A 23,966-nucleotide genomic window follows, 5' to 3' on the forward strand; every position below is an offset into this window, starting at 1 on the left:
CACTTCGGGAAATCTTTGATTTTAGACGAGTTACCGCCCTTGCGGAAAGTTCCAGTAAATACGGACGCCATAAATCAGGTCTTGTACGAATTTGGCGGCGATAAGGCCGATCTGAGCGGTCTTAATTAAAAAGGGCGATTTATTGACCGCCACCAGGAAAACCGGAATTTTGGAGGAAGGCTCCGGGACCGCCAAGGGACATCACCTCTTTTTGCCAAATCACTCTCATTATCTTTTCACTAAATATTATTTTTTATAATTTGCATGTAAAAATGCTTTTTTAGCCACCCTTAAAGAAAACGGAAATTTTACGTACTCATAAGCGAACGAAAAGTAACTCTTTTTTGGACGCACTTTTTCGGACGCTGACCGTGGCGCCCTCTGTTGGTCTGTTCAGTAAGTTAGTATCGAAACCGACAAAACCGATAATTGTCCTGTCACAATAAATTATGTAAATGAGTAATTCTATTGGAAATAGTAAATTTCTAGTTTTGTTGACAAGCTGATAAGAAATGCATATATTATTTAACAGGAGTAGAAAATATGTAGTTAGTTGTGTATCAAGGATAAAAAGTGCAACTTTTTCGTCTGAGTTAGAGTTTTCTGGCCGAGGCGTAGCCGAGGCTTGAAAATAGGCGAGGACAAAAGGCATTTTTTCGCAGAGCTGCACATTACATTTTTTAGGCAACCGCACGAACTACAAAGCAAAAAATATCACTGGAAAAATTACAAATTTGCTTTGTATCTACCTTTTTAAAATTAATTAATACAATATTAATATATTTTTTTATAGTGTATTCTTCATTATATACCCATTTGCTGTTGAATAATAATATTCATTACCCACGCGGTCATGAGTTTTTATTTGTTATTTCACGGGTTGTGGAGTTGCTCCAATATAGAGCAGCATTAATATGTCACAATTATTTTGAAATGTCATAATTAGAGTCTGAATGTGTTATTTAAAATACGTAATAAATGAATTGTGAAAATGTAAAAGTGAATGTGTTGAAATTTTTATATCATAGAAAAAGTATCGTATTCTACTCGCGTGTAATGGCTATTACACACTCGATTACGGCGTGTGTCGCAGACTTCCTTCCTTCCAGAAATTTTAATTCGCCCAAGAAATATCAGCAATTGTTGAGAATACAATTCTATTTGCCGCTCCAAATTTACAAACACGCTATTCTCCTGGCCGGCGATACAATGACTCAAGAATTATTTCTATCAACAGAATGTGGAGAGCTTTATCTCCCCCCATCGTCGATTTGAATCTACCAGCTTTACGAGTCTTCTTAACACTCCCAGTTTTACCGAATCTCTTAAATCCTGACTTTCAGTACGTTGCAGACACTTTATTAAGATACAAACTGTTGAACAGAAAACTGACTTCACGTTGTGATCTTTTCGCTTCGTCTATCATAATTAAAATCTGGATTGCAACCGGTAACCTTGGTTAAAAAGTCGTCCCTCGAAAAAACAGTTGCTTCTAATGCCGACAACAAAATATTGTTGTTTACGGACGCGTATCTATGTGTCAAGGAATTCTTCTTTAGGCCGTTGCTCATGTTGCAAAAATAATCACGGTAAATACCTTTCGTGCCCGCTCTCGTCCCCAATTGAGTCAAATATCAATTTGATCGGCCTTGAAATTAAGTCCCTTTCCTGATTCGTTAGATCCACGTCTCGGTCCTCGATAAGGACGCGTAAACTGATTTGACAAACAACGTCTGTTCCACTCCTGGAACGGAATCATACAAATTTCCCTCATCTCGTGAGCCATCGCGAAATAAAATTTATTTCCGAGATCTCTTTGTCGTTGGGATTGGATTATTTTCCCAACATTAATAATCTAGGTGAACCAAAAAAGAGCGCGACTATTTTTCTTATTACCGTTCTGTTTATTCAACAAATTGAACGAAGCTCTCTTTATTAAGCCGATCTAATCTTAGACGTTCGCGGAAGCTCTTCTCCGGGGTGGCGTCATCGATTCGGTTCTTTTCCGTCTTGTTGCGTACGACAAAAAAATTGTACGCTCCTCGGCCCTCATAATCTTCCGCGACAGACCTAATAAAATTAGTTGTTCACTTCGTCGAGAAGAATCGAGGATACACTCGACGGGGAGACGTTTAAAGAGGTAGAAAAAAGAAAGAACGGCAGGAAATTGAATAAAGTCGGTATTGTGACACCGTACGGATCCGACTGCTGAATATTCATACCCGGACGGAGTATTCAAATATTCCGATAATATTCCGTCAGTTAAAAAAGCTCCGCGACCGCCGACAGTAAACATTTTAATTAAAAGCTCGACTGACGTGCGCCCGACGCAATAAATTTTGCTAGTTATTATTGCGGATGAACCGCACATATTCCGGCAGATTTACTGACCCACAAATATACAGGGTGGACCTGCGACAATATGCCCTAGGGACATTTTACGCCCAGTCTAACAGTTGGCAGTCGTGAAATCCGAATTTAGATTTTTATCATATCTTCTAGAGCTTGTTTTAATTTCCTGTAGAAACTAAGTAGAACTACACTCCGTTTATTTTAGAAGTGGAAATAGTTATAAGATCTGCTCGTAGTGAGAACTGTCAACAAATCAGAGTTTCTCAAAAAAAAAAAAAATAATCACGTGTTTATTACTTTCTAAATGCGGCTTATGTATGAAGTAGTTTTTTATGTGGAACCATAACGCTGGCTGCGCTCACGTGCGTAAATTTCCCACTGGTGCAAAAACTAGTGCTTTATACAAGTGTTGCATAAGTAACTATTACGTGTTGACCGCATTATTGCATTATTTTTATTTGTCACGACAGTGTTGTAGCTGTTGTGCTTTGTTTTACATTTCGCGTTACAATATATAAAGTCGTTTATATTGTGTTATCGAACGGTTCTCTGGACCGAGTGACGATAAATATTCTAGGAGAAAGAAAATAAAAAAGATCTGGCAATCACTAAAATAGAGAAAACGAATTTGTCCTAAAAGTAGACATGGCGAGTTGCCAAGAAAACAAGAAATTTGTTATTTATTTCATGACATGTCTAGTATAAAAGACGCATTACTCTTAATTCTTCTCTGGCAAAGATAGATGAAAAACAAATTTTTGGCAACTGGAAGAGAGTGTTTGTATCGTCTGATGAAACGTATCGATTTCTGAATGAAGTGGGTGGAGTTTCTAAGAATCTAAGATTGGAGGAACATGTTTCAAAGTTCTAAAATAGATTTCGAGAGTGCAACTAGGATTGCAACTAGGATTTTGAAATAGTGATGTTCCACAGATTCATTTTTAGTCGCTTGAATTATTCAGAACATACATAAAATCTAGATCTACATGTACGGCAATACACAATTAATTCTATTTAAAAAGATGTAAATAATCGAAGAAAAGAAATTTTCATTGGGTGGCGGAGGAATCTCCTTAGATTGGATAAAACCGTACTCGTATTAAAAGAATCTACTGCAGAATGTGTGTTAACAACAGTAAATCTTGGAGTTCCACAAAGAAGTCTAATCGGTCCGCTCTTATTTATAATATGTATATTTTAATGATCGAGAACTGACCACCAGTTATTAAATAATTTTTGACAACTTTAAAGTGTTCCAGAATCAGAATAAAAATTTGAACCGATCGGTGGGTGGCATAAAAAATAAAACAGGGTATCAAATTATCAGTCCAGAGTGTTTGAAAAAATATAAGTGTTATTTACAGTACGAGTGAGGAAAACAAAGCTTTCGTTCACGCGAATTGCGTGCACATTTTTGGACGAGTCTGCTGCTATGGAAAAAAATGAAATACAAAATAAACAAAGTTCCGTAACGCCAATAAAGTGGTTATGTGGAAATTGTGGAAATGGATGATGAAGAGTTATATGTTCCTGATGATGTCCTGGAAGAGTCAAGTGCCGCGGGGTACCAAATCTTGCCGAAAAAATCAAAATTACATTATGAGAAAAAATTTAAAAAAATTACGAGAGAATGAAAACCAATGAGTGAAAGACAGTGAGCGAAAAACGATGAAGTGAACGAAAGAGAAACCTTTACCCACTGGTAACTATGGATACAGACTCACTTTCTAGCGAGGTATCGAACAAACATATTTAAGTCCTCTACCCTGTAATAGAGAAGTTGACGGTTGCCAAATACAGTAATCTTTAAATTAGCGCTGCCAACTTAACCATGACGGTGCGAAAAAATTTGTTGCATCTCGGTGTTCCAAGGGATGTGTTATTGGATGTGGAATTGTCTATAAGATGATTAAAGACAACAGATTTGAACTACGAGAGAGATTCAAATAAGGGCTGGTTTATAATGGATGTAACTGTTAAATTATGCCTGTGTCGGTAAAGTTCGCCAAGATTTAAGGATTCCAGCCTACAGCTTAGTCCTAACCAATCACAAGTCACTGAGAGCGCACTAAGTTGGTGATAAAAAAATTCCCCAAAAGAAAAACTCAGTTGGCAACAGAAAGTACTGACACTATTTTTGTGTTTTGCTTTATTCTTATTTACTAATGTACTATTCCGGACACGGACTCTTGGTCAAAATTTTTTAGACATTTCTAAAAAATGATATAAACCAACCATTAGTGCCATTAATAAATGTCAATTATTAAAAATCACTTTGAAGTTTTTCTTGTGACATCAAAAAAGCAGGGAAATGGCATTATCGAGTCAAAAGTTGAGTTATATTCAATAAAGGCCAGTTCACACATATTTGTCAGTTAAATGTCAGCTATGGCCAAGATTCCGTGTCCGGAATAGTACCTTAATCTGGAAAATAAGTCATTTTAATTTTTGGAATAAATAGCAATACTAGAGACCAGATCTGGCGAATAAGAACAGAACTTGACAGAACAGTACAACTGCTCTCAATTTTCCACTTTCTTTCTTGATAATAACGTATTCTTCTCCGTTACGTTCTGTCCACGTGACAACTGCTCCCAAAGATAATTATTAGCATCGCTGCTGAACCTGTTGGGAAAATCGTGGACTTAACGTTTGCATATTTTGACGTTTTCACTCGACACCGGTTGTGGAATACGTTTTTGATGATTAATGTGTACTCATGAGGCGCTACCGACAGAAAAGCTACTCGTCTGTTATAAACTACCTTGACTTGTCTAGGCAAAGAATCGTATCGTGTACTAAATCAATGCTTTCTTATGTCACAATAGTTCTGGGATGTTGGGCGCCTGTTGCACGTCGACAGCATCCTTTGCAAGTTTAAAAATCACCTGATTCTTGACACACATCCTTTCGAATCTTTACACATTTTATCCAGTTTCGGGGACCACCAAAATTTCGTACATGTCAACGTCTTTCAGGGACGGCAGATGCGAACCAAAAGATAACTTCAAAGGAACATTTCTGAAGACACTTAATTAATCTGTCTTTCAGACATTTTCGACCAGAATTTTTCTGCATTCACTTGTGTTTTTTCCTGCGACTCAAAAAAAAAGAGGATGCGTGTCCAAACATAAAAAATTCAATTTCCTTTCGTCCGAAATTTGTCGGTAAACGCCAGGAAATTATGTAAAGAAGAAGAAATTAAATAGAATTGACCGCAGGTTGTTTACCCCCCGCCCATTATGTATTATTTGTACTTGCGTCACTTGTCAGTCGGAATTATGTATTTAGGTTGGTAGAAGCAATAGAAATGACATTCGGAATATTTTCCGAGCGTATTCGCGAAACCGCACGCTTGGCCTCCCTCCTTGATCAAAATCCCTGTCGACGTGTGCACATGCCGCCGCACGGCGGCGGAAAAACGTCGGATATCCTTTCGGTTGCATATCGATAATGCAAACCGAGCCGGATCGCTTCGGAAATAGCTTGTCGTGCGAAATTGCGATAAAGGAGCTCCGGGTTAATTGTCAAACCGTGCATGTAAGGGGCGTATTTAGATTGTTTAAATTGTGAACTGGAGTGTCATTAAATATCCTTTGTATATTAGGATAATTATATTATCTGTTTAAAGCATCCGCCATCCATTAACGTCCCATCAAAGAGATATTGCGCACTTGATGCCGTCGTCGCCGAATCGACTACACCCCAGACCGGAATCGATTCATAAAAAAATTAGTCGACGTCGGTGTGAAAAGGTGCACGAAACCGGAAACGCGACGATCCCGAGAATGCGATATTTTTGGTTCTTTGATCTGCGCTCTGTCAAAGGAACGCGAATGCTAGACAAATTTATGACTTTTTCTCTACAGGTGCGAACAAAGGGCGAGGAGCAGCGAATCGATCGCTGGACGAAGAAGTCTCCACACACTTAAAAAAATAAAACCGCAAAGGGTCTAGGATCTTAAATTTTTTACAAGTGGGTAGTTTACACGCACGAGCGCAGCGAGTACTCTTGTCTCACAAAAGAGGGAGTCAAGTTACACTTTTAGTTCCTCGGGACTAAAATACGCTTTCTAATTTGTCAACGGCTTGATTGGGAGTTGTCTTATGTGGACCAAACGAAATGACAAGGTGCCAGGTCTGGGCGAGCAGGTGTCCAAATAATGTCGCCGTAAAGATTTTCGCAAAAGATTTGCTGCGCTGTTATTTCGTAGAAAAATAATCACGTTAGTGATTTTGAAAAATGAATTGTGATTCAGTTCAGCGTGTTAAGACCGAGATTTGGCGAGCAAGAAATCGATTGTTGCGGATGCAAAAATGGCGGAGGCGCCGGGTCCGGCTCCTTGAAACTTCTCCGATCTGTGTAAAAAATTTATTTATAGCAGCGCCTCGTTAAAAATCGTTCTTTTGTGGACCTCGACGTGGAAATGTTAATTTTATTTTTATTACAAGGGAACGATTCCTCAACAAAAGAGTGTCTCCTGTCGGGCCCCACTTGAAGAGAAAAATCCAATTGCATTCCGCCTTTCAGGAAACACAACGAGTCTAATTCTTATCGTTTTTCGATCGGGACGCGCCCGGCAGTGGATCATAAAAATATAAATCCCCCGGGAGTGATTCACGGTTTAAATAATAAAAACGACAGCCGGGACATGAACGGTTTCATTTGTGTGTTTTATGAGGTTTAGCGTTGAAATTAAATCGCGTCATAATTTAAGCGCGATACGGCAAAAACGACGACGAGTCCGTTGTTTCGGTTTAATTAACTCGGCCAAAAACGACCGGATAAATCCGGAGACGGTGTCGATTTTCGCGCTTTTCGACCGGTCCGCTCCGACGTGTGAACTTTCCACTTTTATCTCCTCAGTAAATATTTATGGGTGCGCTGTCACGGAATTACTTCGAACGACTCCTCCGCTTATTATTCCGTTTTTATATTTCTCCGGGACCCAGTTATCGCCGGTTTATCCGGTTAATTGCGCGGTTTCGCCCAGAAAAACGACGTGACCGACTTGTAAACGGTATGGTAATGGCGGGGCCTAGAAAAGGAAACTTTCTTCACCTGATCCCCACACCAAACAGTAAACAGTCACCGAGGCAAACCCTCGATTTGCATTTGGTAATTATCTAGTTTAATTACTTCAGCCGCAACCCGGTTTTTCGCCGGATTCCTTCGGGGCACACTTAGTATTCAAAATCACTGCGTAAACTCGTTTTTATTGCTTTCATCCTTGAGGAGTGATCATAATTTTCCGGTTCGGTTAAGCCGGATGAAGACGTTTTAAACGCGACTTTAACGACAACAAACTGTAAATAACCGCGGGTTTGCCACAACAAAGGCGCCCCCTTTTCGAAAACGATGCCACCCCTCCGACATCTGCTGACGTCATTTCTTTGATAAACTTGAAAAGAGTTTCAGTGAGCCGCCGGCGGTCACCAAAAACATCTTCGACGTCTCCTTCATCTTAAACCACCAAAAAGAACCGCCAAAGAAGTTGTTTCCGTGGTTCCGCAAGGCACCACTTTGGACCCACTTCTACCCCACAATACTGTCCTTACTTTCGTGTATTAAAAACATTTTTTTTAATAGCCTTTCCCCTTTCACCGTACTGGTCTATCAGGTACCTTGCGGTCGGCTTGTTTTTTCCTCTTTTTTTTTCCCTTATGTGCGACGCGGCCCCGGGGTACTTTCTTGAACCCTGCTGACCTCGCTTTGGTGTGGGAAGAGTGTCGCTGTTCCTTCCACCACCCTACCCCGTCAGCCCCTGAAGACATACACACACATCCATGGCCCGGCGGAGGTTCCTTCCTTGGAAAAAATTCTCCCCTTCGGCGAGATTCGAACCCACTAGCGCCAGGACCACGACCTCGGAGCACTGTCTCCGACAGCCATGCGGCCACCGAGCTACCTTACTTTCGTGTATTAAAAACATAATTTCTGTTTCGTGAAAGCGAGACGGGAAATTTTGTTCGTTGTTTAACCAGGCTGGAACAGTTTCTTTTGTTTGGTAGAGATTGATGCCAGACGTGCAATTTTAATCATTCTCTGTTTATATCTTGTAAACAATAAAATATATTGTTGGGGGCTCTTAAGTAAAATTAATTTCGCCGATCCACGACTTAATGCACGCCAGTCTTCTATTATCAATCTTCCACAACTAATGCTCTAACTAAGGCACTCGTGATTTGTGCAAACATTTTAACAAAATTTACGTGTTTTGTTGAGAGACTTTATTGGGATTCAATGGAAATTGTTCGGTGCTGCTTAGAATTTATAATTTTCTTTCGTGTTCATGATAAAATGTTTTTCAACAGAATCACAGCCAAGGTCGGAGTCTAGGAAAAATGTCAATAAGAAAAAAAAATCATTATTCTCGAGAATGATGCGGTGTCTGCTAAGAAAGTAGAGCTGAAATTAAAGTTTTATCTCCCGATGTCTCGACATAAATATGAGACAAATAAATTTACTGAGTAAAAAACGACTAGTGCCACTGTGCTGTTCAAGAATTCAAAAATTCTTTAGAAAGAGTAAAAATAAATTGAGATCTTAAAGGTAAAAATAAAAAAAAAATGTGAATGGTGTATACGAATAATGTGACAGGGGCCACAGTCACAGATTTATTTTGATAAATGAAATAGTTATTTACATTCGAGTACGGTAGGGGCATTTACAGCGCGAAAACTAGGTTTCAGGTTCGAGGCGCAGCCGAGTAGTTCAGTAGTTCTTTGACATAGTGATGTATAAATTGTCCGGATCCTTTCGCGAGGACCATCAAGACGTGATAACTCCTTTGGAGGTGTTTTATGTGTTATTTACGCTATTACTGTCACTGTAAATGTGAATCAACCAATTGTTCGCCTATTTACATAAAAACCCATTTTCCCTCGAGAATCGCAGGTAAAAACAACACAACCCCGATCAATGGTAATGGAACAACCTGAATATTTCAAACTTATAGATTTCCCCCCGAATTTACGTCATCGTTTCCTTCAAACTGTAATAAATCGTGGCGTGTGCAAAAGGTCCCGAAGACGACCCCGTCGATGTGACAGTAATCGAATATGTGACCGATTCGTTCGTGTGTTTGTCCCTCGGAGGTCCTTTGATGCAATTATATCAGATGCAGCATCAGGAATGCCGACATGGAGCAACTTTGTTCCCTCCTTAAAAACGTCAATTCCTCCCGATTTCCATATCTGGAACGAAATGGAGCCAATCACGCGTGATCCGAATCCGATCGGGACGAAAATTCCGGGAACTAATTGAAGGGTCGCGCCAGCTTAACAAAAGACAATCGCCCGGGATAATGACGTTGCCGAGTTGTCCTGGGCAGAGCGGCCTCCGGGAGGGGGTGCGGTTAGACAATCGTCAGGTATTCGCGGATCTCGTTCGTTTTCTTGTGGTGTTTTCTTGTCGGCTGTTCTGATCGATCCGATCGTCCCCCGCCCCCACTCGGGGGCATTAATAACAACCCCCTCTGAAACTTTAAATAAACGCCGAGTTTACGGTACGAATTACGCTTAAGCTCCTCGACGGCTCGCGTTTACGGTCTGTAACTGTTGTCGGCGTTTTATTGTTCTTGTTAATACGAATATAAAGTCGAGAGATTCTGATTTAGGCTAATTATTGTCGAGATATGAATCTTGAGAGGGTCGATGCCGGCTTTGCCGTGGGAAACGAACGGTGCGGTCTACCGAAATGTCACACTCGCTGCCTAAAAATAATCCCCGAGGGAAAACAATAATTCAAAGGAAATTTTGCCCGCCCCCATTTTTACACATTCCCTCCATTCTTCTTAATTGGCCCGATCGGCTGTTTTACGTCGCTTAATTGAATTGTGGCCAAACTTATCGAGTAATAAGATGGCGCGACATAAGTGCCACCGAAATGGCGGATGCGCCGGGATCACATCTATCTACTCGTAATTAACAATTTTCTTTCCACATAATGAAGCACGAAATATGCAAATACGCGAATGAAATTAATACTCGACAACGCGAACACAACGCGTACCCGTACAAAACTTTCACAGCACATCAACCTACAATAACCTTCGTAAACTTTTTTGTTCTATTCAAATTTAGACTGCACCTTCATGAAAAAATCAACCACAGTAGAGAGAACCTTCATCAAACTTTTATCAAACGGAATTCTAGTGCGTTTGGATGTTTGCGACAATTTACCGGGAGCACCATTTGCAACTGCAGCTGAATCGTTTTTCTCCTTTTTGTAAAAACTTATTTAGAATTGTCATAAAAATGATTCAAATTCTTCTTTAGGCGCACCACGACATTATTCCCGTGAACTAGTTTCACCGTCACGCGTCGCGCGTCACGTCACACGCTCCGAGATGAAAGGCTCATTCGAGTTCGGGAGTTTAGCCGAGCGAGCGAGTCAGATTTTGAGTGGAGATTTTAATATCGATTTCCAGACAGAAAAATCAAAGCCCTTAATTGATTTCTTAAAAAACAGCGTTAGATTTAAATATGTCAAATGACCCCAAAAGAGAGTACAACAAAATATGAAACTACAATAGACGGAGTTTTTGTACCGAAAGTTTCAGTTGTACATTCAAAGAATTGCTCTCGCATTCTGAACACAATACTTAACTTTTCCAAGCAAAACTACGAAGCAATTGAAGTCTTTTCTAGCTGTTTCGGTGTGTATTGATTCCCGGCCTTGCGTTTCCCCCAGCTATGATAATAACCCCGACATGTTAAATATTAATTTGCTTTCTAAAGATGACACACTTCCCATTAGACAACTAAGAAGTTGGTTGTCCTCATAATTTACAGTTTTTCTGTTGTGCGTGCTCGTGAACTACTTTTAGATCTTATCAATATTTCTTGACGGCTAGAAATTTTTCTACAATTCTCGAGATGGTTTTACACAGTTACGTTATCTATAATGTAGGGCAACATTAAGCTTCCACTGGGAATACGATTTATGGCTGGAGGATCCGCAATAACGAAAAACATTTGAGTATATCTTGAAGTTTTTGAATTCTGATGCTCAGACGAAAAGTTGGACCCTCCTCGTGTCCTTTCCGGTAAATTATTCCCTTTGCTATTTGCTTAGCGCTCGTGGTTCTGGTTTTAGACGCCGATAACATCATAAAAAACTTACGACATCCTCTTGATATGATGGTTTTGATCTGCGGAGCCACGACAGCTGTCTCGCTTATACGACACGTTTAGCATTTAGCGTATTTAAATAGTGCTTTACTGCTCAGCTCGTAAATGGTACTGTGTAAAAAGCAACATTCCATTTGGAATTTTACTCCTAGGAAATTTCAACACCAACATTTAAGAAGATTTTCATCTGCAAATACGAACTCATTGCTAGACCATTTCTAGCAGTCCCATCCAAGAATCAGAAAGTGACAAAGACCTTACCGAACTAGTTAAACTGTCACCTCTGTAAGGCTGATGGTTTATGGTTGTTTGATGATTTTGCGAGTTTTGAAACTTCTACAAGTGAAGTATTTTAGAAATGGTTAGAACCAGAAATAGACTCTGAAGCTAGAGTTAGCTGGTGAAGTCTCATTCTTAGTCTCGATGATCTTGTTGAACTTGAAGAAAAAAGAACACATTTCTGAAGACGTATCAACTTCTAAGCCGAAAGAACTAAGGAGACTGAAGATGGAGCTGAATTGGAAGTAGATTCTGAAGATGGAGATAAACTGGTGAAGACTCATTCTTAGTTTCGCAGATTTTGTTGAACTTGAAAAAGAAGAACAAATTTCTGAAGATGTGTCAAGTTCCAAGCCAGAAGGACTAAGGAGTCTGAAGATGGAGCTGAAGAAGTTCAGCTCGAAGGATACCTACCTAAAAAGTGAAGAAATGTTTGAAGATATGTCGCGATCTAAACCGAAAATACTAAATTATAAAGAAGAATCTGAAGTTTCTCGTCATTTTGAATCCTTTTCGAAATAATAAACACACATATTATAATCTAAATCTATCGAGATAGAAGATCATCTGATATTCAAATTCAACAATAACTTGAAACATCTTCTTTCACGATGAATAATGATAAAGGGAAAATAAACCATAAAAAATTCACCCCTTTACGCCCTCTTATTATCTACAGGGTGTCGCAAAATGAACGTATTCCAAGTCGAGGGTCTTGTAGGGAAAAATCTCAGGAATCTCGAAAAAATAAAATAAAAAATATACAGGGGGTCTTTACAAAGATATATGAGTCTGAAGGTTCAAACTTTTCATCATGTTTTCTTCAAATAAAAAATATAAATGGTTGACATTCATTTTGAAATATGGTGAGGATGATTATGTAAAATATTAAAATATAAATGAAAAGACATTTCTTGAAAAAACAGATATATCTCGAAAAAATAAAAGTTTTATTTTTCCAATTTTTGTTCAAAAGGGAAGTACAACATAGCTAGAATATTAATCAGGTATTTTTGAACAAATATTGGCAACTTTGATATTTTTTTACTTGGTCAGCAGAATGTCCCCTACTAAGCTCCGAACTCGGAATACGATAATTTATGCACGAACTACTAACCAGTAGATTTTTGGGACCCGAATTAGGCCAATGCGACGGTGACTTTTGTATTTTGAAAAAAAATAATCGATTAAAAGTAATTCATTAAAATGTGTTGCCAAAACTTGGTCGTTTTTAAGCTCTGAATTGAAGTCATGACCTTGAATTCCCTATTAATTTCATGTAAACATAAACTGCAAAATATATATGTATTTACGTATGTACCAGTTGTACACTTATAACTAAAAAACTATTAAGCGTATTTTGACAGGACTTTCACTAATAGAATTTTTCTTTAGCTGTAGTTTTAGTAAAAATCATTGTATAATTGATTTCATATAAATGTTCATCAAGTGAGCTGTGCATTTGTAAAAGCACCTTTAATTTAGTTACATTACAAAAGTCACATTTATGAAGGTCATGTCCAATAAATCTTTACTTGGTAAAAATACAAAGACAAAAACAAATAAGAATTACTTTAATTTAATCGGTAAAAAGACGTAACATTGCTTTTGAAATCAGCAATGTTAAAATGGAAAAAACTGAAAAATTAGTCAAATCGGGTTCGCGCAGAGCAAGCAACTTTGAAAATCAAAGTTACTAGCTTTAGCTTTAATACCAACAGAAAATCAGATTTTCATGGCTTGCTTAGATGCACATTTATATGAAATTAAGTATACCATCTTGCAAAGGGGGTCGAGTAGTAGCAAAAGAGGCGAAGCAAATCGGAGGATTTCTATAGCGTAGCGTCAAGCAATCTATATTTTATTGCGCAGATATTTTGACTTAAGCTAGACTTTGAGTCGCGTACTTAACACAACTGACATTTTATTATGATTAAGCTGCCCAATCGGCAAGTCCCATTTTCCATCCCGGCGCATCCACCACTTTTCGAAATAATTCCCGTCACGCAGCCCCACGAATTCTCACAAGCGCGCTGATTCCTGTTAAAATCCGCGTGATAAATCTCTCTGTTTCTTGCAAATACCTAGTGTGTACACGCGTGCATTGTCTCCGACCTCGCCGCCGCATCCGATATTAAATAACTTTCCGATAGTCCTTGCGCGTTTGCGGAATTTGAATTTCACCCACAATTGAATCAGCTCCATCCCGTCTATGTTTATATTTATGGAGGGCATCATCCACAATTTCGACGTTTTACTACCGTACGTGCCACATATCCGGCCGTCTCCGATAGACCCTCGAATCTCGTCCTTTTTCTATTGTAACGAGGATAACGCGAAACAAAAGGAGAACCGGCCCGCCCCCCGATACCGCCGGTGCGTTCCAATCCTTCTTCGACCTGTTTTTCTGCATGAGAAAGGACGTGACGAATTCGCAACGAGACTCTGGCGAATTTTAAAGTTGCGACGCGCGATGAATACGAAACAAAGATAACAAACCATTTTTTTTCACAGTTGCTCTTTCGGGGGGCGGCGCACCTAAACGCCATGCAAATCGACCCCGCTGCACGCCGGAAAAATATTTGCCTCCGCAGAAGTGCCACCACCACGCTGCCGCCGGGAAGATGTTTTCGCAGGTGGATATTATGCGGAAATCATAGAATAAACACGCGGAGGTGCTGTTTTAATGGCACCAAATGACACAAGCACTACGCCGCTGTTGGCTTTGTAAACTACGGCGATTTTTCGCGGGGGCGGCGCAGGTCTCAGGCGTATTAGGCCCACACATAAATAACCATACACTTATCTGCTACACCAGTAAAATATTTAAAAAAAAGAAGAAACCTGTACCGGTTCTGGGCCAAAACCTCGTGTACTTTCTTATGCAGGTTCGTTTTGCATTTCAAGGTCAGTTAATTGTAATTTTTAGCATTATGCCCCACGTTGGGCGCCACTTTTAACAGTATACCCCTCGTTGTGGCGCCACATTTAACAGTGTTTGTGTTGTAAATTGTTTATTTACATAAAGGTAAACAAAGTTAACAAAGGTTTGTGGTGAGACTCTTGAGGGAGCTCCAATGATCATATGAATAATGATTGATTTGTCCATGCGTGCATCCCTTTTATAGCCTGGCTGGAGATGATGCGGCACGCTCCGACGGCGCGCAGCTGATGATGATGGTAGGGGTCCAGCGATTAGATTCTCGCTGGCGACGGTAGCGCTTCGAAAGGGTTAGTACGGGGCGCTTTGGTACTACATCCGTGATTTGTGCTACAAATTGAGATTTGTTTTGTCAGTTTGCAAGAGCTTTCGATGTGGTTGGGTTTTTGATGCCTCCACCACCAATTGGGAGCCTTCGCGATTTCCCGCCGCCGCCCCCTATTGCACTAATTACCTGGCGAGATTTGTTGCGACGTCCGTGATATTTTGGCGGCTCCTCCGGGCCCGATCACCCCGGACGCATTAAACCGTATTTACCGGAATTTTTCACGTAACAATCTAATTAGTGGCGCGAACGTGCCCGGAAAGAAAGCCCGCGTGATGTTATCAGAAACGTTGTAATATCGTTAGACATGTGGGTCAAGGCCTTGGCGGGCACATCGTCGATTACAATTCAAGGGATGGTCAGTATTTCTCTGGCCGGATCTAAAATTTCCGCTCACGTAACATCTCCAATTCTTTATTTCCCTTTACGTGAACGAGCCCGAAGAGGCGAAAAACGTCGAAATGCCTACGTCGACGAAATCAAAACGATTCCGTGTCGGGGACATTCCGCGCCCTTCAATTTTTCAACGAGATATTTCAAAATAAGGGATGCGATTGTTCTGTGCAGATTAAAATTTCAATTGCATGGCGTGAATGTAAATTCTGAGAATGTGGTCTGTTGCATGCAACGGCTTCGATTAGTTCCTCCACGGCGCGTTCCAAATTGTAGAAAAAATTGGGGTCGCGGGAGGGAGTTTGCAACGGTGGTGTCTTATTTGACTAAAATTGTTTCGCGTTTCCTGGCTTTGAAAGACAGCTCATTTCTTGACTTAACAGAGACAGCTCATTTCATAAAAAATACTTCCCTTCGAATAGGGGTTGGTGGACGTGAAGAGCATCGATCAAAAAATAAACGATTTATCGCAACGAAAGTTAATGTCAAATAATTCATCCAGCTAAATAGGCGCTCGGCTTCGCCTCGACCTTGAAACCTAGTTGTCGCGCTGAAAAGTACACCTACCGTACTCCAATGTAAATAACTATTGTTGTATTTATTTTTATTTTTTGTCACTATTATCGTAAACAGTTCTACGCACCAAAAATAGTGAAAAATAAATTTTTGGGCAGTCGTAGAAAAAGATATTTCACCATGTTACATTTTATGCAATATGTATATGCCAGGGATTTATTTATAGAACTCTTCCAGACATCCGGTGGAAAAATCTGAGTGAGCAACAGTTATCAGAAAAATATGGAAAACTCCAGTGCGAGCCAATCGAGGCTCTCAGCAGAATTGTTCTGCGGAAGAAGTGCGGTTAGATAAATTGTTTGGATGAATTTTGTTGAGAAAACGTTGGCGGTCTGGTGCGTTCATCATCGCCGGCCTCACTCGCACAAGACGGAATAAACTTTTCAGGAATCTTTAACAAAGTTTCGAGTGTGGTCTAAGGTCTAAGTAAACATCTACAAAGGGCCAATCTAGAACGACCATCGACTTTATTGAATCTTTGGCAAGATCGTCCGCCCTCAAGTCTAATTTATCACCCGCTTCTTTGCATCCAGCACACAAAAAAGAAGACCTCACAAAGTTAAATAGCTCTTGAAACGAGTAAAACAGAAAACGTAATCAGCATAATAACTAAACGGCTTTTTTGGTGATTAAAAGGCCGAGCCGTAGAGTAAGTAATGACGGCGATAATTGCCGAGCATTTAATGTAAAAGATTAAACAGACGGCGCGATTCCGTTGTACTTTTTTTATTTATCCACCCCGGCGGGTGCGGCGAATTAACCGGCCGAAATTCGCACCGAAATGATGTTCTGATCCGATAATGTTGAACAAACATCGAGTGGCATTCATATTTACGTTTTTTGCGTGGCGGACGAGGGGAGGAGGGGTGACGTTTGCCGGGGGTGCGATCGATAACAGAACACTTCCAGTGCAGTGATAATAATAGTTTGCGGCGGCCAAATCCGGGGTTGCGATCGAAAATCGGCTTGAAAAACGTCAACACGCCACCGCATTCAGGCCGGCTAATCGGAAAAACTGCCAACTTGTTAAAGTTGCCGAACTGAAAGTGAACTTTCGCAATTTCCCTCCATAAATCTCCATTTCAAATAAGTTCAAGTATAAATTCCAGGTCTGGACGACCCCCGCCTCCGTAACCAAGTTTTTTAACATTTTTCATAATGGCTAAGTTGCTGCGAAATCTCGCGCTTTCTGTGTACTTTAATCAATTTTAAAATTGTCGTTTCATTTACATTAATTGATTTTATAAAGGAGCCAGGCTTTAATAATTTGGGCACATTATTTATTACTTGACAAAAAGCTATACAACCTACATTCACGTAACATTTTGGTAGTATTTTGGTGCTATCCTGTTACAAATTAATTTTGCCCAACTGTTCGACGTAAAATCACTGTCGAAAAAAAATATGTTTATCTTTAAGCGGTCGAAAATCGCGCCTTTGTGTATCTCTATAAAAACGGTTGGAATGGCTTTTTTTTATAACTTGAAACACTTCAAATCCAAGGAGTTGAAATGTCCACATGCGGCTCGATGGCTCACGTAATTGCGGATCTCGACTTCGTCTCGGTCTTCAATCTCTGGGCTTAGCACAAAAAGACTCACTTCTACTCTTAATGATATAATCTACTATTTTCTACTACTCCATCAGAAATCATTAAAACTACTTCCAGATATTTTTCTCAATGGTCAGTATTGTTCTTGATTTTAATTAATGTTTTCGACTTGCTCCAAAAATAACCCAAAATCACATTTTTCAAGATTTTTTCTCTGGGGATTTTTTCACAATACATCCAATTAAGCTTCTTTAGCCTCTTCCACAGTATCCTTCAAGGAACGATTTCCCTAGAGTCACTATTGGAATCCATTCTTCAAAAGACACAACCAGTAAGGATGAAATAAACTGTTTATAAAATGAAACATTGGTAATGGCAAGTGTGCTTACCTTGATGCGCTAATTTTGAGAAATAAAATAAAGAGAAGGTAGCAGAAAAAATGTGTACCTCTTGGGTAAAATGTCATTCGCGGGAGGAAACTTTTTCTCAAATTCAAACTTCAAGCCCTTAAAACATAATTACGGTGTGCTTTGAAACATATGGTTTGCTCTAAAAACACTCCAAATTTAAGCTCTTAATCTTCCCCGCCCACTAGCATCAGAATCTTATCTAATCGGCTTGGGGTCATATTTGACCCAATACATAAAAGTGCTTTCGATATTTTTACATTAACAGATTATGCAAAAAATCCACGATTTATTGCTTTTATCTTATCTGTGCTGTAAAAATGTTCACGTTTCATGTAATAATTTATATTTAAAAAATATATAAAATACGATCAGTCTGAATCACGATTTTGTGACCTTGACAAGTGAAGATCATTACAAAAAATCACTTGTTTTGTTTACATATCGGGCAACAATTATTATTTCGTTATCAATTAATTTTATTGGGGCTTCCTGTACTGTCTTCCAATTTTTTTTTGTTTCCCACTGTCAGGCTTAACCTCCAAGTTTTGATTAAGTGTTTTATCTATCTAGTGCTCTATTTTGATTTTTTCTCTCAAACACTTGATATCTATTATTGCAAAGTTATTTTCGCAACGAAATCAACGTCACAGTGGTTTGTCACTTAGATAAACGTGACATATTATACTCGACATGCGTTCGTAAAAATTGTAAAGCACTCTTGATCGGATTTTTATGTACACACTGGATACTAATCAATCTAAAACCACTCCAAAAGAGGACTTGTATTAATTAACTTTTGAATTTTAATGCACTTTATTCTGGTTTCATTTTGTAGTGGCGAATTAAAACATTACCTGGCTTGTTATTTTGCCTTTATTTTTAAACATTTAAACGCAAAAAATTCAATCAGTCAACGAATTACACATTTCTATCGAATTTTCTCGCTTTCGTAGGCGTCGAGAACCACGTGGTCATTCGGCAACGTGAGATGTTGCACCGTCCTGCACTCGCACCGTGCTATTAGATTTCAAGGACAAACAAGCTAGACACAAAGGGTCAGGTTTCTCGAGATTCTTAGGGAGTTTTTTTTTTGTTAATTTCGTGCCCACTCAAACCGGACGAATTAAAACAAAGATCCATTATTCAAATGCGACGCAGTTCGGCGTCGGTCGCAATTTTTTCTGTTTGTTCAAAAATGCTAATCAGCATAAAAATTTCGTAGCGATTCCGTGACTGAAATTTATTAAGATTAACTCGGTTGAGCGGGGACAATTCCGTATCGTGAGAGCTTTCGTGTTTTGTATTTTGTGACGTTTCGAACGATAAGTGCGTATTGAAGGTTGACTGGTTTTAATTAACTCTCGCCTACACCTCTAGTTTTGGCAAAATACAAAATGATGATGGCGCGGATTATGTATTGGGAAAAGTTGGTATGAATGGAAGCAACTCGGTGTAATTAAGATCCTGAAAATTGCCTAAGGCCCGGTGCCACCTCAGGTTTTAACGATTCGTGAAGGTTCGAGGGCGAATTAATTCAGGATGTTCTGTTTTCAGGATTATGAACTCAAATCCGGAATACATCCGAGCGGATGGGGGGCCGTGAGACCGAGTGGGCGCGATAAAAATTATTTTCCCACAAAGCGACGGAGCCGAACCGGAAACTTTCCACTTTTGTTGTTGTGCGCCACGATAAAATCGGCACGTTCCAAAAAATTTCTGCTCAAGAACGTGCGTCAAAAACGAAAACGTCCAAAATGTACCGCGCAGCTCCCATTATCACGTCCAACCAGAGACTAATATTCATATAACCTTACTTCCCGGACAAAAGTGGGAACGGTGGCTCATTCATATGAGAACCAAAACTATTTTTCATCTAATTGTAAAATTATAAAATATACAGGGTGATTCTGAAATGTGGACTATCCTTGACACATAATTATTCTGCGTAAATGTCTTGGAGGTGAAATCAAAAGGAAAGAAATTACCCTATATCCTTCTATTTTCAACGCCTATGAATAGGAAAAATTTGTCCGAATTTGTTCACTCCATTAGCAACCATTGTTACATCAACTCCACAATAAAGGCGTAGGTGCAAGCACAATGCTTTGTAAATGTTTCTATGGAAATGATCGAGAGGAGTAAGGTTACGTTTGTGACTGACGGGCACCTTAGATTGTTATTGTTGCTAAACTACCAAGATAATCAGGTAATCACCTTTAACTCAGCAGCGTACTAGCAATTTTGACCAAATTTTCAATCATTTGTATCTCGAAAACGAAAACACTTTTATAAGAATAGTTATTTTTATATTAAGTGCGCGAAGAGAGTGTTTTTTGTGCATGAAAAGGTCTTTTATGCCGAGACGAAGGTCGAGGCAGTATAAGCCTTTGAATGCACAAAAACATCTTCGCAGTTCGCGCACGAAATATAAACAATATTTTTTCTATAATTGATTCAAAAAATTGAAATTAAAAATTCAAATTTTTGAAGGAACTCTGAAGTTTCAATGCAGTGACCATGTTGCTAGGTAACTAATAAAAAACAGTGCGTGAAATGAAAAACAGAAATAGTCGTATGCGTGAAATTGCATTTCACACACTGTTTTGTATGGTTTCTATGGTTTCGATCTTACTAACAATGTAAAAAAAAGACACGTAAGAAAATGACCCACTTCATGCACAGATAACTATGGGTGAATTTCAATTTTTTGAATCAATTATAGAAAAAAATGTTTTGTCTATGACTTCTTCTCATCATCACCAATTACCGTTTTTTTTTCCAAACTTATTTCAGAATCACCCTGTATAATGCTTTACTTTATTTTTAGATTCCTGATTACAGTTTTATCTAAAAACATAACATTATTCTTTCTGTCCCCCACCCCTTTCTTTTTCTATTATGTCCTTCCTGTTCCATATCTTTTTCATCCATCCTATCTCCCTTCCGGCTTCATTCAGAATTTCTCCCCGCTCCTTTCTCTCCCTCTCTCTCCTTTCGCTACACCCATTCCACACGTGCTCAATTGCGTCTCTCTTCATAGCACATTCTGCACCTTCTTTCCTCTCCTTCCATCCAATACCTGTTTTCTCTCTTCTCGTTCACACATCTAAATATCGCCATCATTTTTCTTTCTCTTGCACTCTCTCTCTCTCCATGTACTCCGGAATTTCCTTTGTCATACACCTCTCATATACTCTCTCTTCTCTCTTTCTTGCTTGGCTGTGTCTTTGTCCCTTTCACTCAGCTCTACATTCATCCATCTTCCTTTTGCTTTCAATCTTTCCACTTCTTCATTGGCATACCCGTTCCTCTGGTAGTATTTCTCTCTCTCTCCTTCTTCTGTTCTTTTTCTTTTCTCTCCAGCATTCCGTCAGTACTCTTCCCTTCCATCCATTTTATCTTCAAACTTTGCCGCTTTCTTTCCTGCTTTCACTCTCAGCCTATTCCTCTTACATTCTTTCCTCATTAGGTAACTTGGCGTTTCTCTGTCCACTCCTAGCATCCCTCTCAAATATTTTTCTTGCACTTTCTCTCTCCTATTCCTTGAAGACATCCCATTACCTTTTTTTCCATCATTTTCGTCTTCTCAGCATTCACTTCCAGCTTTTTCTTCCTCACATACTTTCCCAGGTTCTTCTTCATTTCTTTGATTTCTCCATCACTCTTTGCCACAATTACCAAGTCATCCCCAAATGCCAGGCTCCAAACCTTCTCTCCACCTACCACACTCCCCCCGCTTGTGCTTTCTTTAACATTTCGTCCAAATTTGCCATATATCAAGGGACTAGCGGGCAGCCCTGTCTCACTCCCTTTATCGTCTCAAACCATTCACCTTCTTTCTCTCCCACCTTCACTTTGTTTTTTGTTCTTTCTCCTCAATCTTCCGTACCAGCCATTCGCTTTTTCCTCTCTCTCTCTTTCTCATACATTCAAACATTTTCTCTGTGTCTACCTTGTTGAACGCCGCCCTGAAAAGTCTACAAACAGTGCACACATCCTCCCCCCTTCTTCTTTAATTTGCTCTTTGTTAAATGACCCAGGATGTATACATTGTCCATAGTACCTCTTCCCTTTCTGAATCCTGCTTTACTGCCCTGTATCACTCCCTTTTCCTCAATCTCTCCCTTCGTCCTTTCAATTCATAATTAATATTTGCATAATAAAAATTTAAATATATTATCCTATCAAGGACTGTCAGAGTTAAGCGTAAAATAATGTATCAATTTAAATAGTTTCACGAAGCAATTAGTAAAACAAATGTGGGCAAACAATAGCAATCTATGGACTGATGGGCTGTATTGTTTTATTTGCGTTTTATTTATTTCCATATTTGTAGTTTGTTTTGTTATTTGCATACCATAGCGTATGCTAATAAAGTTAAATATTCAATTAGTTGTGCATTTTCACAACATAATTAGAAAAACATGGTCCACCTTGTTGGTATTTTGTATCAGAAAATTTTGCAATATTTATTATTTTTGGAAGCTCTATGCGAAACATGCAAGAAACTTGATTGTCTAAAAAAATATATACAGGGTGTCTCACAGAGTGTGGTATATATTTAAACCTGTAATTGATCCGCAAGTGAAGGTTCTTCAAAAAAAAATTCAGTGTCCTCAGTTGAACCGTGTGGGTACAAGAGTAAATTTTGCCAAAACACTTTTTTGACATTTTTTTCTCACTAATGTTTGTTTTAAATACGCTTAACGATACGTTCAGGGTTTGCATAATGCAGGGTTTGAATATATACCATATTCTGTGAGACACCCTGTATATGATGGGTGCACCACACGGTTCCGCACTTGGGCCGTTGTTATGTCCGCTTAACACAAACGATTCGACCAACACTGGTAATTAAAACTTTGCCGTGTGAGAAAGCGCGCTATCTTGCTGAAAGATATATTGCCTTCGAGTTTTGCTCACCTCCTTGCATATCGCGACCTAGACTCCTTGGAAAATTGTAAAATACGGTTGGACAAGGCGGAAGAAGTAGATTACGGGAGGAAGGGGAGACAAATGAGGAAAAATAGAAGTGCGAAGTAAACGGGAGCGAGCGGGACGAAAAAGCAAATAAATAGCTCATCTTGTGGCAGTTTTAATAAGGTAATTTCGGGTGATTTTTGAAGAGGGGGACGGTGCAATTTAGCCCCGGAGGCGAGTTGCGCGTAGCCGCCACACTAATGGCACGAGAAAATATGTTCCGGAACGTTCGGTAGATATTAAAGCAATGCATCTTACGCATATCTGGCCTAACCCAGAGATTCAAAGTTCATAAAGTGGTGGAAACAGTTTAATGAAATGCAAATACAAAATCGATTCGGGATGTCTTATTGTTTCGCGACGGTCGGTTCCCCTTATTAAAATCGAACCGGGAGCCCAAATCAAAACGACTTATTTTCGTCCTTGTCGGTTATGGCCGCGCCGCCGCCATAAATATTAATCACGTTTACTTTGAAACGCACTGATCATGTTTTACAGGTGGAGCTGGTAATTTGCGGATTAGGCCGGCGGGCTAATTTGATTGTTATTGATTGGTGTAAAATTTGCATCCGAAATTGCGCCTCACCCACGAGACAAACAATTATCCTTTTTACGGTCGGGACATTAGAAAGAAAATATTGCAGCCGGGCCTCATTTGCATCAGTTAAACCTGATGGCTCGACAGGGTGCACTGAAGAATCCCGCCAAGAATCATTTATTTTTATTAATCTTGGACGTGGCGCGAAAAAATCCCCGCAAAAAGGGAAGGAATTGTATCGCAAAGGCGCCCCTTTTATTGAATCAAATGCCTCGAGGTTTTCGGACCGACACTTTGCTCGAATTGAACACATTTTATTGAACCTTCCAGTAATTGGATTATCGACATACATACTTTCTGCTTTATGGCCGTCCACTCCGTTTACTCTCAGCGAATTTTATAAGCGCATAAAACCGAGGTCTCTTCTCCGGCCCTGATTTCAAAAAATATGTGTTCCCCAAGTCGGCGCTGTTTGTAAGTCGAGT

At 39.5% G+C, this 23,966-nt stretch overlaps 1 protein-coding gene across 2 annotated transcripts in view; it reads left to right on the forward strand.

Moving 5' to 3' along the window:
• The window catches only part of Oamb (Octopamine receptor in mushroom bodies), a 105,322-nt gene that overhangs the window by 12,105 nt on the left and 69,251 nt on the right, over positions 1–23,966 (forward strand). Inside the window, exon 2 of one of the 2 annotated variants that reach the window (XM_069041129.1) lies at positions 6,222–6,328. The exons of the other annotated variant lie outside the window; for it this stretch is intronic. The gene's annotated coding sequence lies outside the window, so the exon portion shown is untranslated. The remainder of the gene's footprint in view (positions 1–6,221; positions 6,329–23,966) is intronic. 2 annotated transcript variants of the gene reach the window in all.

Source organism: Tenebrio molitor, chromosome 3, assembly GCF_963966145.1.
Source record: "Tenebrio molitor chromosome 3, icTenMoli1.1, whole genome shotgun sequence".
In the NCBI taxonomy this organism is placed as follows: Eukaryota; Metazoa; Arthropoda; class Insecta; order Coleoptera; family Tenebrionidae; genus Tenebrio; species Tenebrio molitor.